This window comes from Ochotona curzoniae, unplaced genomic scaffold (genome assembly GCF_017591425.1).
Source record: "Ochotona curzoniae isolate NIBS_2020 unplaced genomic scaffold, NIBS_Ocur_1.0 scaffold_4683, whole genome shotgun sequence".
Taxonomy (NCBI): Eukaryota; Metazoa; Chordata; class Mammalia; order Lagomorpha; family Ochotonidae; genus Ochotona; species Ochotona curzoniae.
The window spans coordinates 21,976,586-21,991,862 of NW_024467121.1; the positions used below are offsets into that span (position 1 = coordinate 21,976,586).

General features: G+C 40.4%; 1 protein-coding gene across 2 annotated transcripts in view; it reads left to right on the top strand.

Annotated features, from left to right (window-relative positions):
• The window catches only part of SMYD3 (SET and MYND domain containing 3), a 585,373-nt gene that overhangs the window by 555,360 nt on the left and 14,736 nt on the right, over positions 1-15,277 (top strand). The gene's annotated exons all lie outside the window — the stretch shown is intronic.

Consider the following 15,277-nt stretch of genomic DNA (forward strand, 5'->3'; position numbering starts at 1 on the left):
GGAAATGGAATCAGAATCTGATTATTTGTCTACAAAATTTACATAATAAAGCTTTTTTCATTAGCTTTTTAAAAATATTTATTTCATTTTTATTGAAAAGGCAGATTTACAGAGAGAAGGAGAGACAGAGAGAAAGATCTTCCATCTGCTGGTTCACTTCCCAAGTAGCCGCAACGGCCAAAGCTGTGCCAATCTGAGCCAGGAGTTTCTTCCAGGTCTCCCACATGGGTGCAGGATCCAAGGCTTTGGACTTCTACTACCTCTACTGCTTTCCCAGGCCACAAGCCGGGAACCAGAAGGGAAGTGGAGCAGCTGGGATACTAACTATCTGATGCCCATATGGGATCCCAGCGGTTGCAAGGCGAGGACTTTAGCCACTAGGTGATCATGCTGGGCTTCTGTAAGCTTTTAAAAGGCATCTTATATGTCTGTGCTACTGAAAACTCAGTCTTATCAGCATAGGAAAGATTAGTCATGGTCACAGAGGTTCTTCTAGAAAACTTAATGGAGATAGAATAATCTGACCTCTCAATGGAAATTTGTTTATGCAGTTAAGCATCTGAAGTGTATACCACAGTGGGAATTTTACCTAGTGATTAAGCTACTGGTTGGGAAGACATCTGCTGTCAGAGAGCCTGGGTTCAAAACCTGTGTCCGTTCAGAAATTCCAGCTTCTTGCTGGTACATGCCATGTGGAAGCAGTTGTGATGGCACAACCATGTGAGACCTAAGTTGGTTTTCTAACTCCCAATTTTTGTTCCAGCCCTTTTCTAGCCCTTGTGGGCCTTTGGGATATAAGCCAGCAAATGGAAACTCTCTACTTCATTCTGTTTCTCAAATAAATGGCCAAAAATAAGAAAAATGAATACACATTTCAGTAAGCTAAAGAGAGTGGTTGGTATTTGGCTGAAAGAAAGGACAGAGAACTAGCTGGCTGCGAACATGGAGTTCTGAGTGTGACAGGAAAGTCCATTAGCAAAGAAAGCTCTGTAGACAGGTTACAGGAAACAAGGGTTGTCTTACAGTCACTGTGGAATTCAGAGGAGACCATTAAAAGGTACATGTCTTGTAATTTTTACATTATATATTCTTGGTGTAAAAAATACCACATTCTATCATGTAAGGAAATTCCTTTTAAAAAAGAAACCATTTTATGAGAAATTGTCATACTTGTTTAGAGTTAGAATAAGCACTGGTTTAAATTCCAGCCTAGTTTTATATCTCAGTTTCCTAAATTGTGCAATAAGGGAAACAGTGACTCATAGGAGAAAATGAAGGTAGGGTCACTTGCATAGGGTGAGACATGGACAAAGGTGCTCAGTCAGTGATGGTAGGAGGGAGTCAGGACTTCCCTGTACCCAGTACTGTACCTTCAGAGATAACCAATTACATTGGTTTTATGAAAACTCTAATCATTTCTTTTATAATTTTTTTAAATTTTATTTATTTTTATTGGAAAGGCAAATACACAGAGAGGAGGAGGGACAGAGAAATAGATCTTCTCTACCCAAGTGGCCATAATGGCTGGAGCTGAGCTGATCCAAAGTCAGAGTCAGGAGCTGCTTCTGAGTTTCCTATGCAGGTGCAAGGTCCCAAGGCTTTGAGCCATCTTCTACTTTCCCAGGCCACAAGCAAGGAACTGGCAGGGAAGTGGAGCAGCCGGGACATGAACCAGCACACATACGGAATTCCGGTAAGGATTTAGCCACTAGGCTATCGTGCTGGCCCAGAAACTCTAATAATTTCTCCGGGGATCCAATCAGGGCTGCTTTTTTCTGGCAAATGAGTTAATCCCTCTGTGCTTCAGTTTCTTGATTACCAAAATGATGAAAATAGTAGTGCCTGCCTCATGATTGCTTAAACCTGAACAGCTTTATTGAAATGTGATATGCAGCCCATAAAATCCAGCCATTATAAGCATGCAGCTCTGAGTTTTTGCTTTTTTACATAATACAAAAAATATCACAGTGTGTTTTATAGAATATTTCTAGTACATCTAAAGTTTTCCTGTGCCTACTTACAGATAGTTCCTCTGATAGCTAGCTGCAGCCAATCATGTATCTGCTTATAGTCTTATTTTGCTGTGTAATTATATAATATCTTGGTTGGCTTCTTTCATTGAGCATCAAATTCTCAGGTTCATCTGTTTTACAGTATGAATCAGTACTCCATTATTTTTTGTTAATGACTAGTATTGTATGGATATGCTACAGTGCATTTATCTGTTCAGTTGATTATTTGGGTTATATCAACTTTGCTGTCTATTATGAATAATACTGCTGTGGAATTTCACAAAAATACTCTTATGTAGATATGTATTCATTTTTCCTAAATGAGCAAGTTTCTTAGTACCAGAATATAGGGATGTAATATTTAATTCTTATTTAAAAATTGCAATGTATCTCACATACCATGAAATTCATGCTTTTTAAAAATATGTAATTCCATGGTATTTAATACATTCCCAAGGTTGTTTGGTCATCATCACTCTCTTGGTCTTGAATGTTTTCCTTGCCCCCAAATTAGCCTCTTATCCATTAGCAATCACCACCGTCTCCAAGCCCTCACATCCATATCCTAGCCACTGGGTAATCTTCTTTCTGTCTTTCTGGATTTATGACATTTATTATTCTGAATATATCATATATGCATTTCACATAGAAATTAAATCATGCAGCACATAACCTTTTACATTTTCACTCATCATATTTTTTCAGGGTTCATCCTATTTGCAGCATATAGAAACACTTCCTTTTCATGCTTGGATAATATTCTGTTCTGTGGATATGTCATGATTTGCTTATTCATTTATAAATAGGTGGATATTTGGATGGTTTCCACTTTGTGTCTATTGTGTACAGTGCTTCTGGGGATAATTTTGAGCAACCTCTGTGTGGACTTGAGTTTTGATTGTTCATGCAAATACACCTAGGAGAAGAATTTCTGGTTAGCGTGATGATTCTACATTTAGCCTCTTGAGGAATTGCCAGGGTGTCTCTCAAAGTGCCTGTCCTGTCCTACATCCCTACCAGTGTGAGGGTTTTGATCTCTCCACATCTTCAGTACCTGCTGCTATCTGTCCTTTTGATGATGGCCACCTCTGTGAATGTGAAATTGTGTTTCATTGAGATTTTGGTTTGCACTCCCCTGATGGGTAATGTTGAACAGGTTTTCCTGTGCCTTTTCACCAAATGTCTATCTTCTTCAGATCAATGTCCAGCTAAGTATTATTGTAATATTATTATAACCCATGTGTTTGACATTTATATACTTTCTTTGTATAAATATCTGATTAAGCTTCTTGCCCATTTTTGTTTAGGCTTTATCTTATTGAGCTATGTGGCTGCTTTATACATTTTGGATAAATAATATATATCAGACATTTTGCAAATAATGGAACCAAGTCTATAGATTTTGATTTTTTAATAACCTCTTTTGTAAGAGCAAATGCCTTTAATTTTGGTAAATTAATGTTTTTATGTGCCTTTTTGCTGTCATATACAGTAAGTCTAATTCGAGTTCATACAGCATTTTCTCTATGCTTTCTATTTCTTCTAAAATTTTTACAAGTTTGCATTTAGATCTGTGATCTATTTTGAGTCTTAGCTTCCTAATGCCCTTGGTTTAAGATTTTCAATTCATATCGAGATTCATTGTTTTTCCAACCTAATGCTTGTTTTTTGCAGAGAAGAATCAATGATCACTTTGCATCACCAGTCTATTTGCATAAAATTACTTTCTTAGAACAATACTGACGTATAGCAAGGAGTCTACCATATTAACTACTATTATTAGAAGTATCATTGTTCTTAATTAGAGGTAACTAACCAGCCACACTTCCAAGATATTTTCAGAGCTGTCCGTTATAGATCATGATGATGATGATGATTGGTGTTCAGTCTCTTTTCTAGCCTCTTCAAGAAACTCCATTATTATAGGCCTTGGATCGGCAGTTCTTTCTTATAAAGAACCAAGCCATAAATATTTTAGGCTTTGCAAGCTGTACAGTTACTCAGTTCTTTAGTAATATGAAAACATTTTTAGACAATATATAAAGAAGTAGGAAGGACTGGCTCCTTATAAAGTCATGCTGCTGGTGGGACTTGGCTTGTAAGCTGTAGTTTACCATCCTCTGCTACAGACTCACTTTCTCATGGCTCTACAATGTCAGGTGCTCTGTCCCAATAGGCTCTATGTTTCCTTGACAATCACCAAAAAAAAAGGAACACCTCTGCTTCCCAGCACCACACAACACCTGTGCTCTGAAATCCCACTGTGTGGCTTCAAAGTTGATGGCTTTCAAGTGGTTGACATCTATAGCAATTGATCTCCACAAAAATACGAGTAATGCTACTGAAATATGCATCAGTAGCAAACATACATACTTGATCCTCAGAGACCACTATAACCATGCACAATTTACTAAGCTTATTTATGTCACACTGTATTTCATTTTCTGTTTAAAAATTGTTTTTTGTTTTTATAATTCTTGTATTTTTCCTTCTCAATAAAAAAAAAATGAAGTTTTTCAAACTATATCGGCTGTCGCTGTCCATTCCTGATTTACCACTCAATCTTTAAAATCATTAAATCTCTAGGTTACCTATTAACCTATTTTTTAATGCATTGCTATTTTACCCAGTAATCAACACAGGACATTAAAGCAGTTTTTAAAGACGTTCTGTCATTAAATCAATCGTGTATTTTGAAGGATATTTAAGTCTGAGATGAACTGTTTAAAAAATTACAAGGGAAAATGTATGTAACTACTTTTTGCTCTTCCTAGTTATAGGAGAACTTTAGGACAACTCAAATTCTGTTTTCTTCCCTAGTAACATATTTGCTAGGATTGTTGAGTATTTTAATCCTTACCATATTTTTAACCCACAAAAAAATTGTCTTGTTTGTATTCATAAAGTGACTCCCATTAAGCATTCCCTTTGTTCTGTTTTGTCTTGTATTTTAGACCATACATATGGAATCACTTTCCTTTTACCCTGAATCTTAGATGTTCCTTTTGTGAAGATTTGTGGGTGATAAATTCTCAGTTTTTCTATATCTAAAAGAAGTTTCTGCTTTATCTTCATACTTTTTCAAAACAGCTTTATTGAGATAAAATTCACATGCCATATAATTTAACCATTTAAAGTGTGCACTTAGGTATAAAGATATGCATGATCATTCCTCCACCAATTTAAAACATTTCATCTCCTTTAAAAAAAAAAGACCTGAACTGCTAAGCCATTTATCCTCATTCTTGAAGAATTATTTCAAGCTATAAAATTCTGGACTAGGAATTATTTTCCTTGGTACATTGACCACTGTCTTCTGGCTTCCTGTTACCTTCAACTTTGTTGTGACTCTTCTTCATTTCATTTATATATGTTCTTTTGTCTCTTGCCCTGCCAGATAAAGCAACAAAAAGCAGACTGTCTCCCATTAGGTCTCGTGATACTGGGTGAACATTGGGCTCTCTGCTCTGTCCCCCAGCCCACACAAAGCAGGTGCGACAGAGGCTGCAATGTACTTAGAGTCTGCTTACTTCTCAGGAATCCTTAGATCTTGACCTGGCAGCTTATTGTATCAGCAACATTTTACCGTTTTTAAAAGTAGCATATCTTTGTGTGTGTGTGTGAGAGAGAAATGGTATGGCTGTATAGCCTGCTGCTGTCTTATTACAAACAGAACACAGGGAGCAAGTGATGGCCATAGATGTTAAGAGGGTGCTTGGGATGCCCGAATCCCCTATCACAATGCCTAGGTTCACATCCTGGCTAGGCTTCCAGTTCTAGCTTCCTGCAGATGCATACCCTGGAAGGCAGTCGATAATGACTCACCCTTGTAGGTGATTCAATTGGAGTTCCGTGCTGTAGACTTTGAACTGGGCCAGCCCCAGATGTTGGGAGCATTGCAGAAAGAAACCAGCATATGCAAAATCTCTCAGCATCTCTTTGTCTTTCAAATAAAAAGAAAATAAGTCAAGTAAAAAATATTTTAAAAGCTCTTATAGGAAGAAATAGAACACAATCCAATTTTCACATATGTGAACCAACAGGTTAAAATTCCAGAAAATAAGTTTTTAAATATCTGTTCATAAATTCCTTCTTAAGCAATCAGAATAATGTAACCATCTGTGTATTCAGATACTTAAAGGCTAGTATATACATTCACACTGCAGTCTTTTATTGTCCATTTTAAAAGGACAAAGAATCTATAGCACAAATGAAACTTTTTGTAATGAAAACATACCCATTCTTCTGAAGTACTTAAACTAAATTATAGTTATTGTATAATTAAATCAAGCTAGCTAGTTTTAAAAAAATACTTCAAAATATCATTAAAAACTTTCACATACACACACCCACATACCTCCCCCCACACACAAATATTACCCAATGGTGTAAGACCAATCAAAGCCAGACAGAGGATCACCTTGTCACAGTTCAGAGTATTAAAGAAGAAGCAGGTTATGTTAAATGGAATCTAGTCTTACATACCTTCAAGATTCTGAACAGATCTCGCCACTGTGCTGTCTTAAGAACCAACTCCCTGAACAGGCCTTGTTTCTCTGCTGTGAGCCACCCAGCACGTGAGGCAACTTTGGCAGGGGGATGAGGACATTTGTATATGAGTCTACCATTAAAGTAAAATAACCAAACTTAATTGACATAAAAGTTATAGATGGAGGCAATTGTTTCTATTTTCCAGAAAGATAGATTCAAATCAACTTTTTGGTATAGAATCAAGCACATAGCCCTCCACAAGCCCACTCATCCAGTGTCATCTCAACCATTGCAGTCCAACCAGGCTTTCTTATTTGCTTTATCTGAACATCAGAATTATAGAAAGAGAGATACCTTCCATCTGCTGGTTCACTGTCCAGATGGCCACAACGGCCAGGATTGAGCTCAGCCAAAGCTAGGAGCTTCTTCCAGGTCTCCCATGTGCATGGCATGGACACTTGTGCTTTCAACTATTTTTTTCCAGGCTGTCAGTAGGTTGCTGAATTGATAGTGAGGCAGCTAGGACTCGAACTGACACCCATACAGGGTGCTGGCTGACATTGATGGTGGTGACTTGACCCACTGTGCCACAGCAGTGCCTCTCCTTTGCATTCTTACACATTTAACAGAAAGCAGACAAACAGAAGCAAACAGACCAGGTGATCTGGGTGTTTTAGCTTTGATGCTATCAGGCTTTTTCAATTTTTTTTTAAAACTTTGTAACAAACTCAGGTTTTTTTTAATGTCAATATAGCAAATTCAGGTTTTTTTATGTCTAAATATAACAGTGCTCTGCAATGAATTGCTATAAGCTTAGTTGCCATCAGATTAACTGCAATGTGAAATGATCCCTTGGAGGTTTGAAAGAGACAGACTGGAGCCCAAATCCCGTGTCTCCTTCATCCTTCTACTGTATTGCTTCTCAACCCCCCTCTGTGCTTCTGGCCCTGACTTACACAGACATTTAAAATCAACAGGTCTGTGTCTCTCTGCATTTCAAATAACATCAAATGTTAAGGGATGGGCAGTTAAGAAACGGGTTGGGATGCCTGCATTGCCTATACGTGTCGAGGATGGAGTTTCAGTCTGCTCTTGATTCCTGCTTCCTGGTCATGTGCACCCTGGGATAGCGCCAGTATCTGGGTCCATGCCACCCATCTGGGAGACCTAGATTGACTTACTGCCTTCCAGCTTTGGCCCAGCCTGGTCCCAGCCATTGTGGACATTTAGACAGTGAACCCCACAGATGGGAAATATGTATGTGTGTGTATATCTTCTAAATAAATAAAAGCTTTAAACAAAAAGAGGTTTTGTTCTTGTTATCTGATTAGAGATAACATGGATCATATATGAATAACTCTTAATTACCAAACTTAGGAGACTAAGAAAGCCCTGTCTTTTGAGTGGACTCCTTATAAATTTTGAGAGGTAAAGATCTGATTTTTATATGTGTGTGTGTATCATCATACTTTATGAATTCCCTTTATGGAATGAAGGAACCCAATTGTCTACAATTGTTGACAACCTCATTGTCTACAGTGAGACAAAAGTCTCGCTGTAGTGTTGTTCACACTTGTTATAATGGGTTGCACTGTTTTTGTTTGGTCTCCAACTCAGTGGAAGAAGGGTGGGTGCAGATCCATCTTTCACAGTGGTGTGTTCCAATGGGACAGACTGTGGGTAAGGAAGCAGGAGCTCAGGGTTCTATCCAGGCGAGATCCCAGATTGCTCCCCTTTCCAAAACCAGTAAATATTCATGGTTCCGATGTCCCTCTCAGAAATGGAGCCAAGCTGTGGATGTGATGGAGAAATAATGAGTTACCTACCTCTTAGAAACAGCACCGCTCCAGACGACCCATGTCTTCTAATTAAGGTCGTGGTAAGACATAGTCCTTGTTCTGAGGTGGTTCTTCAGACAGTATGGTCTGCCTTTTCTTTGTTTGCTTTTGTTTGCTGTTACGAATTTAAAAAAAGAAAAAACACATCATATTTCAAGTAAAGCAACTCTATCACAAAGGCATAAATAACTCCCATACTACAGCTGCTTTAAATTAAACAGAGCCTCAGGCATCTCAGATGATTCCGTCTGCTTTCCATGCTTCTTTGTCCCTGTAACCCACGGAGTATGACACTGGGCTTCTTCACTTGATGTATGACCTAAAGCTAAGCCTCTTACTGTGCGGTGTGTGTTGCTGGAACCTCTGCTGATCTTCTGGCTGTCAATTCAGGGTCTGTCGGATATCCTGACACATTGTGAAAGGTTGTTGTTTACCATTTGTGCTGTGTGTCATTTTATTTCCATAAAAGGCTCAGAGGTCAGCAAAATTCCAAAAAAAAAAAAAATCTTCTGAAACATTCAAAAGGTATCTGTGAGAATCCGTGAGAATCCGTGATTTCTAAGGGTGAAAAAGTAAAATCCAGTCTCTTTTTGTAATTATGAAAAATTTCAGAGTAATAACTCTATATCATCCAGCTTCAGGAACTACCAAGATTTTGCAACATTTAACATCACCTTTCCTGCTTTTTGTTGTTGCTGTGTCTGTAACTTACTTTCTTAGCCTTCATGTGTTGCTTCTGCTTCGTTGTCTCCTTTCCTTTATTCAAGATATTAGTTAACATGAGATCTGTGTGTGTTTTTAAATTTGCATTGCATTATCTCTCCATTAGAAAAATATTTTTCGAAAGACAGAACAACACAGGGAAGGAGGGGAAGAGAAAGAGAGAACCGATGTTCCATCCACTGATTGACGCCCCAGAGGGCCATATGCAGCTAGGTCAAGGCCAAAGCCACGAGCCAGGGATTTCATCCTGGTCTCCCACTCAAGTTGCAGGAGCCCATGTAGTTAGGCCAACTTCTACTGTTTTCTCAGGTGCACTACTGGATGAGAAGCCAGATACCCAGAATTTAAACAGGCTCTCTGATATGGCTGCCAGCACCACCATCAGTGAATTATTCCACTGTTCTGTAAGCCTGGCTCCATCTTCTTGGAGAGAAAGAGGTCTTAAATCCATTGGTTTACTCCCTAGTTGGCCATAACATCTAAGATTGAGCCAGGCCTAACCCAGGAGCTTCATCCTGGTCTCGCAAATAAATGGCAAGGGTCCAAACACTTGCATCGTCTTCCACTGCTTTCCCTAGCATAATTAGCAGGGAGCTGGATTGGAAATGCAGCAGCCAGGATTCAGACCAGCACCCAGGCGGGATGCCATATCACAGGCAGAAGCTTCACCTGCTACATTAATGCTGGCCCCAGTTCAGTAACATTTCCTGCATTAATTTGAAAACCAAAATGTTAGTGCTGCTGTAACACAATACCATAAACTGGGTAATTTACAAAGAACGGACATGTGTTTTCTTGCAGTGCTGGCACCTGGCAAGTCCAAGACCAAGGTGCCAAAGATTGAGCTGCTCTATCCCTCGGTGCTGCCCTGTCGTTGCTCCCTTCAGAGGGGACGAGAGTGGCGTCCTCCCTCTGTGGAAGAGGCACACAGTCTCTTTTCTGAAAGGGCAGTGATCCCATTAAGGAGGAGAGGAGCCCTCCAGGCCTAATTACTCTTAAAGGCCCCACTTCTTAGTACCACCACAGTGACCATTAAGGTTCAACCCCTGAATTTTGAAGGGGACATAGCAGACACTATGATAGTCCCAAATGATAAATGCCTTTTTCTACCCTGTAAATGTCAAAGCTGTTACTTGTCACAAAGCCACATGATTGGTGATTTCATAACACAGAAAGCCCTCGCCAAGCCCAACGGGGGCTCTGCCACCAGGTATTTCTTCTTTCTTCTCTGTGTCCTTTAACTCGAGACATTCCAAATTCCTGATTCCCAATGAGATCGTGGCACTGGGCATTTATGTTAAAGCTGGCATCTGCATTTCCTCCTTTTCCCTGCTTGTTTAAACTCATTCTTTCCTGTGCACCTCCTCACTACAGAAATGCCAAAAGCATTTTCATCATTCTGGGACAGCATCCTAGAGCAGGTGAGTGCTCTACCTTATGCCTGTGGAAAGAAAATTAACAGTCCTTGGACAAGTAGAATGCTTTTTGGGATGATTTCATCATTATATAACTGTGTGTGTGTGTGTGTGTGTGTGTGTGTGTGTGTGTGTGTGTTATGAATATTGTTATTTCTGAGTCTTGGAGTTAGTTCTGGGATAATCCGAACTGGTACAGGTTCTGTGATATTCAACTGGCCCAGGTCTGGTTGAAACTGTCGTGTCATCTTTTTTTCTCGAATTCTTCTTTCTTATTCTCACTGCCGCCATGTGTCTTAAGACTCTGTCTCCTCTCCCTGTGAAATACCCTCAGCCACTTTTGGCAGTGCCTAACTGTCTATAAGGGGACACCCAAGCTTCTTAGTTTCAATTGATGCCTCCACACCTCCTGGCCCTCCCCTGGCCTGTGTGCTCACTGGCCCTGTGCATCCTGTCTCCTAAACCATCACCCGAGCCTCTTGTCCCTTCCCATGCCCCACATGCTTGTTCCAGGGACCCATCATCTGAACCATCCCCAGCTCGGCCCAAACCCTCACCACTAAGTCCCAGCTGTTCCCAAAGGGCCAATTGTCTGCTCCTCAGCGTGGGAAGGCACATGTCCCCCTTTGTCCTGGTTTATTTTGCCTCATTTCTGCAACTTACCTGTGTGCACCTGCTAACCAAGGTTAGAGAGCCGCCTTGAACCGTCACAGCATTGGGTTCAGACCCCAGCATCTTGGAGGTACAGCTTTCCATCACCTTCTCGCCCAGATCCTTTTTCAGTTCTCTAAGTCCTCAGTCACTTCTAATTCCTTCCTCAGTTTAGGTTTTCATTCTGGCCTTGATTTCTGACATTCACGAACAGGTCCTGCTCCCTTCTCACCACTGCCACACATGGTAAAGTTGATGAACACTCGTACCTTCGGTGGAGAACTAGCAGCAGTGAGCTGCTAGTGAGCTTTCCTGCAGGGTTTTCCTTGGGGTGCTGTTAGAGCAAGCAGCAGTCATGATTCATACTCCGTATGTCACCTGCGGGGCCTGCAAAAATGGGCCCACAATCAGCACTCTAGCCAGAGCTGCGAGACTGCTCCATAAATATTGATGTTGAAGTCCTCTCTGCCAGACACCCCCTCTTCTGCTCTGCTTATTAAACTCTACTTCATGGTTTTTTTTTTTCATATCTTTAAGTGACCAGGGCAGAGACCTGTCACGGCATAATTACATACCACTTTTTCTGTGCCATCACAGAACAGAAGAATTTTTTTCCCTTCTGTTAACTGACATGACAGACATCCACTTAGTGGAGTGATTATTAGTATAAAATTACTTTTTGGCCTCTAAATTTAATTATGCCACATTCATAGCCATAAAATAAAATCTCCAATCCAGGTGTGCTTTTCAAGGAAAGTGTCCTGCGCAATTACCCTCTGATAATAGCATCCTGCACTTAAGGCTTTTGTCTGGGGGGGGTCTTAAAACTTTCCCACACAAGAAGATAATGATGTTCATTTTGTCAGGGGTAAAAGGTGAAGTGGTTGACCTCTTGGCATACCCAAGAGAGGAAGAAAACTCAAAGATCCAGGTGTCTCTTTTGTGTTTTATCCCCTCTTCAGGTCTTTAAAAGAGACATAGCCAGCCTTCTATTGGTCAGATATTTTCCTCCTAGGTACTGCTTTGTACTTTTTTGAGAACAAGAATATAAAAAGTTTTTATATCACATTTCATGGCGAGGGGAAGGGAGATTGCAGGTTCTTGGGTAGGGTATGGACTTGCCAGAGACCGTACCTGTCTCCCCAGTAAAATCTGCTTGGCCTCCACAGTATTGCAGAGTTTAAATGTCAGTTCCAAAGGCTTATAGACGGGGAGCAGTTAGAACAGTAGGCACAAGGCCAGCCCCAAAACTCCCGGGGTTATCCTGTTGATAACTGTGGGCTGGCACCGTGGTTCTGGAGCAGCTGCTGCCCTGGGGTCCTCCTATGCCCAGACTCCAATGGGGTGGATGCATATTCCTCCTTTGCCCCTAGAAAGCCTTTCTGCATCCTTAGGACCCAATGCAGGGCCTCTTTCACTCCTGTGGGAAAGCCTTTTCCTGCTCCAAAGGTCAGTCCCTTCTCTCTTCAGTACATCATTTTGCCAGTTCACTTCATCGGGTTTGAACTGAACATGTGCTATAGACAACATGTTTGATACTGGGTCTAACTAGTGTTCGATCCTGGACTACTACCTTGGCCTTTGTGTATTTGTTTTGTATCTGAAGGGCTTTGGGGGCCTTGAGGAGACAGCTCCTCTATATAGTGTGGTATTTCTCTCCCATCAGATATGCACAGTACAGGATCCCTGACTTACAGGATCCCTGACTTACAGTGGTTGAATTTAGGAAATTTTAAAGTGATACACTTTCAGTAGAAACTACATGGGGTTTTGAATTTGGATCTTCTTTCAGTTCGTGATACGTGTTCTGCTCTTTCGTAATACAGGCTGCCAGCAGCAAACTTCAGCTCTCCCGTAATCAGTCACAGCATCATAAGTCTCAACAAGTCACACTCTGTTGTCAACTGTACTGCTTGTGTAGAATGTATTCTTGGTGAGATGTAGCACATGTATTCACAAGTTAGTCACTTCTGGTGGGTTCATAAGGACATCATTACAGTATAAGTGAGCAGCGTATGTTGGTGAGGATTTCAGAAAGTCATGGAAAATTAAATTGAGAGATTAACTCATTCTTCTGCAAAAACATTTAAGATCCATGCTTATGGGGGGTCTTTTTAAAAGTTCATGGAAAATATATCTTATAAAAAACTATGCGATTTCGTAATGGGGCAGGAGAGCAGAGAAATCTTCCATCTCCCTAGAATGTGTGAGGAAGATGTGAAGTATAACCTATCAGGAACATAACAGGTAACTTATAGACAACAAACTTGAATCAGCACTAGACAATAGTAAAACTACAAAGACATATAGGGGGAATCAAGAGTGATCCTGACAACCTCTTAACAGCAGGTCGTATGTACAGAGCAGGTGGGGACCCCAGAGTGGAGCAGGTAGACAGAAGAAGGCTTGTATCTCAATCCTGGAGACTCCTGGATCCTCACCAAGCACTATCAATATGGGCACCAAGGACTACATCCCAACTGCCAAGGAGACCACAGGGAATTGGAATGCCTTCAGAGGCCGAGAACTCTGAGGTCATCCACTCCCATTTGAATTTTCCACATGGGATGGAAGAAGCCCAAATCCTTCCTCGCAGAATCCAAGGTCATCGGAACAATAGCCAGGAGTCCTGAGCGGTCTGCAGAAACAGAACAGTAAACTCCCTTCAGGACTAGGGAGAGGAGCTTTCTCTGGTCCTTACTTAGTTCCAACTTTGGATCCCCACCCTCTCCTGCAGTGACCATCAGGGTTGTCCCGGAGCACCCCCTCAAAAACAAAACAAAACGAAACAAAACAAAAAAACAGTAATAAAAGATTAGAAAAGATAGAGAACAACAAGGAAAGCTTAGAACCAGACAGGAAACGGTCAGCAGGGACTCACATATGCATAGAGTCAAGCACAAAAATAAGTCACTCCTCACTGGGGTATTGAAGATTTCTCTTCTAAAACTGCTTTCCCTCCTAAAACTGCTCTGTGCCTCAACTGTTGACATATACCTTGTTAAAAAGTAATAAGCCAGTTTGGACTATCCTAAAATCTGCCAAGTTCAGTAAAAATTATGCTTCAATGCAATAAACTGCTAAATACAAAAATGAAAATAGACACGAGACAGCTGAATAGTATCCTAAAGCCATTTTAAGGTGGATAGAAGCCAGTTGTATATAAATTAAAATTGAAATGTCAATGAAGTAGTCACAGGATGTGGTTAAAAACTAGCATTCTCTAACATATCAGTCACTCAATACCATGTCAATTAACTCCATAATGTTGTAAACTGTTGTTGATGTTATGTTATGGCTTTTAATTGGCCAGAACCATATTCTGCCAGCTCTGCTTTTAGACCAGAGATGGTCTCCCCAATAAACTGTTGAGTTGATCTGGACAATAAGATGCTGGACTCTATGCATGGTACATGCTTGCAATGAAAGAAGCATGACTGTATTTGAACTGTAATACTGCAATAAGGTGGAGTAATTCATCATGGGGGAAGGTACGGGGAGGGGTTGGGGAACCTCAGCCTATGAAACAATGTCATAATATGAAATGCAATAAAAAAAGAGGAAAAAACTATGCAATTTCAATTTTCATTGCACCAAAACACATTTATAATTACATTTTTCTCCAAACTTAAGGATCTTTGGACAGCAAGATCTTAGTATTCTCTAAGAATAGAGGGTACAGTTGCAAGCTGCACACATCTTGTTGAATCTGATATAATAAATTATTGCAGTGAGCTAGAGCAAGCTAACTTTTCACTGGGCCTGAAACAGCACACGTCCTCAGCTTTTGACCCCCTAAGGCGCATTATTCTATTCTGTGTGAGAGATTAAATATGTGTGGAGTTCCCCCTCCATACGACACACCATGGAGAGCACAGACAGGGTATTTTAATTTTAAAAAAAAGTTATAATCCACTGAGATGATAAAATAGATCTTGATGTACTCCACAATGAAAGTTTAATGGAGAAGCTGTCCAATTCAAAGGTTGAGAGGGCATGGTGGTATCTAGTTGGAAGATCATGTAAACTTGATTGCTATTTCCAACAAATATCTGTTGAGAGGTAATCTTTGGTTCCAGGACTGTGTTGCTGCTGCCACTTCATAGAAGACCCTGGAGGATGGGATTGTACCTGATCTTCCTACCTA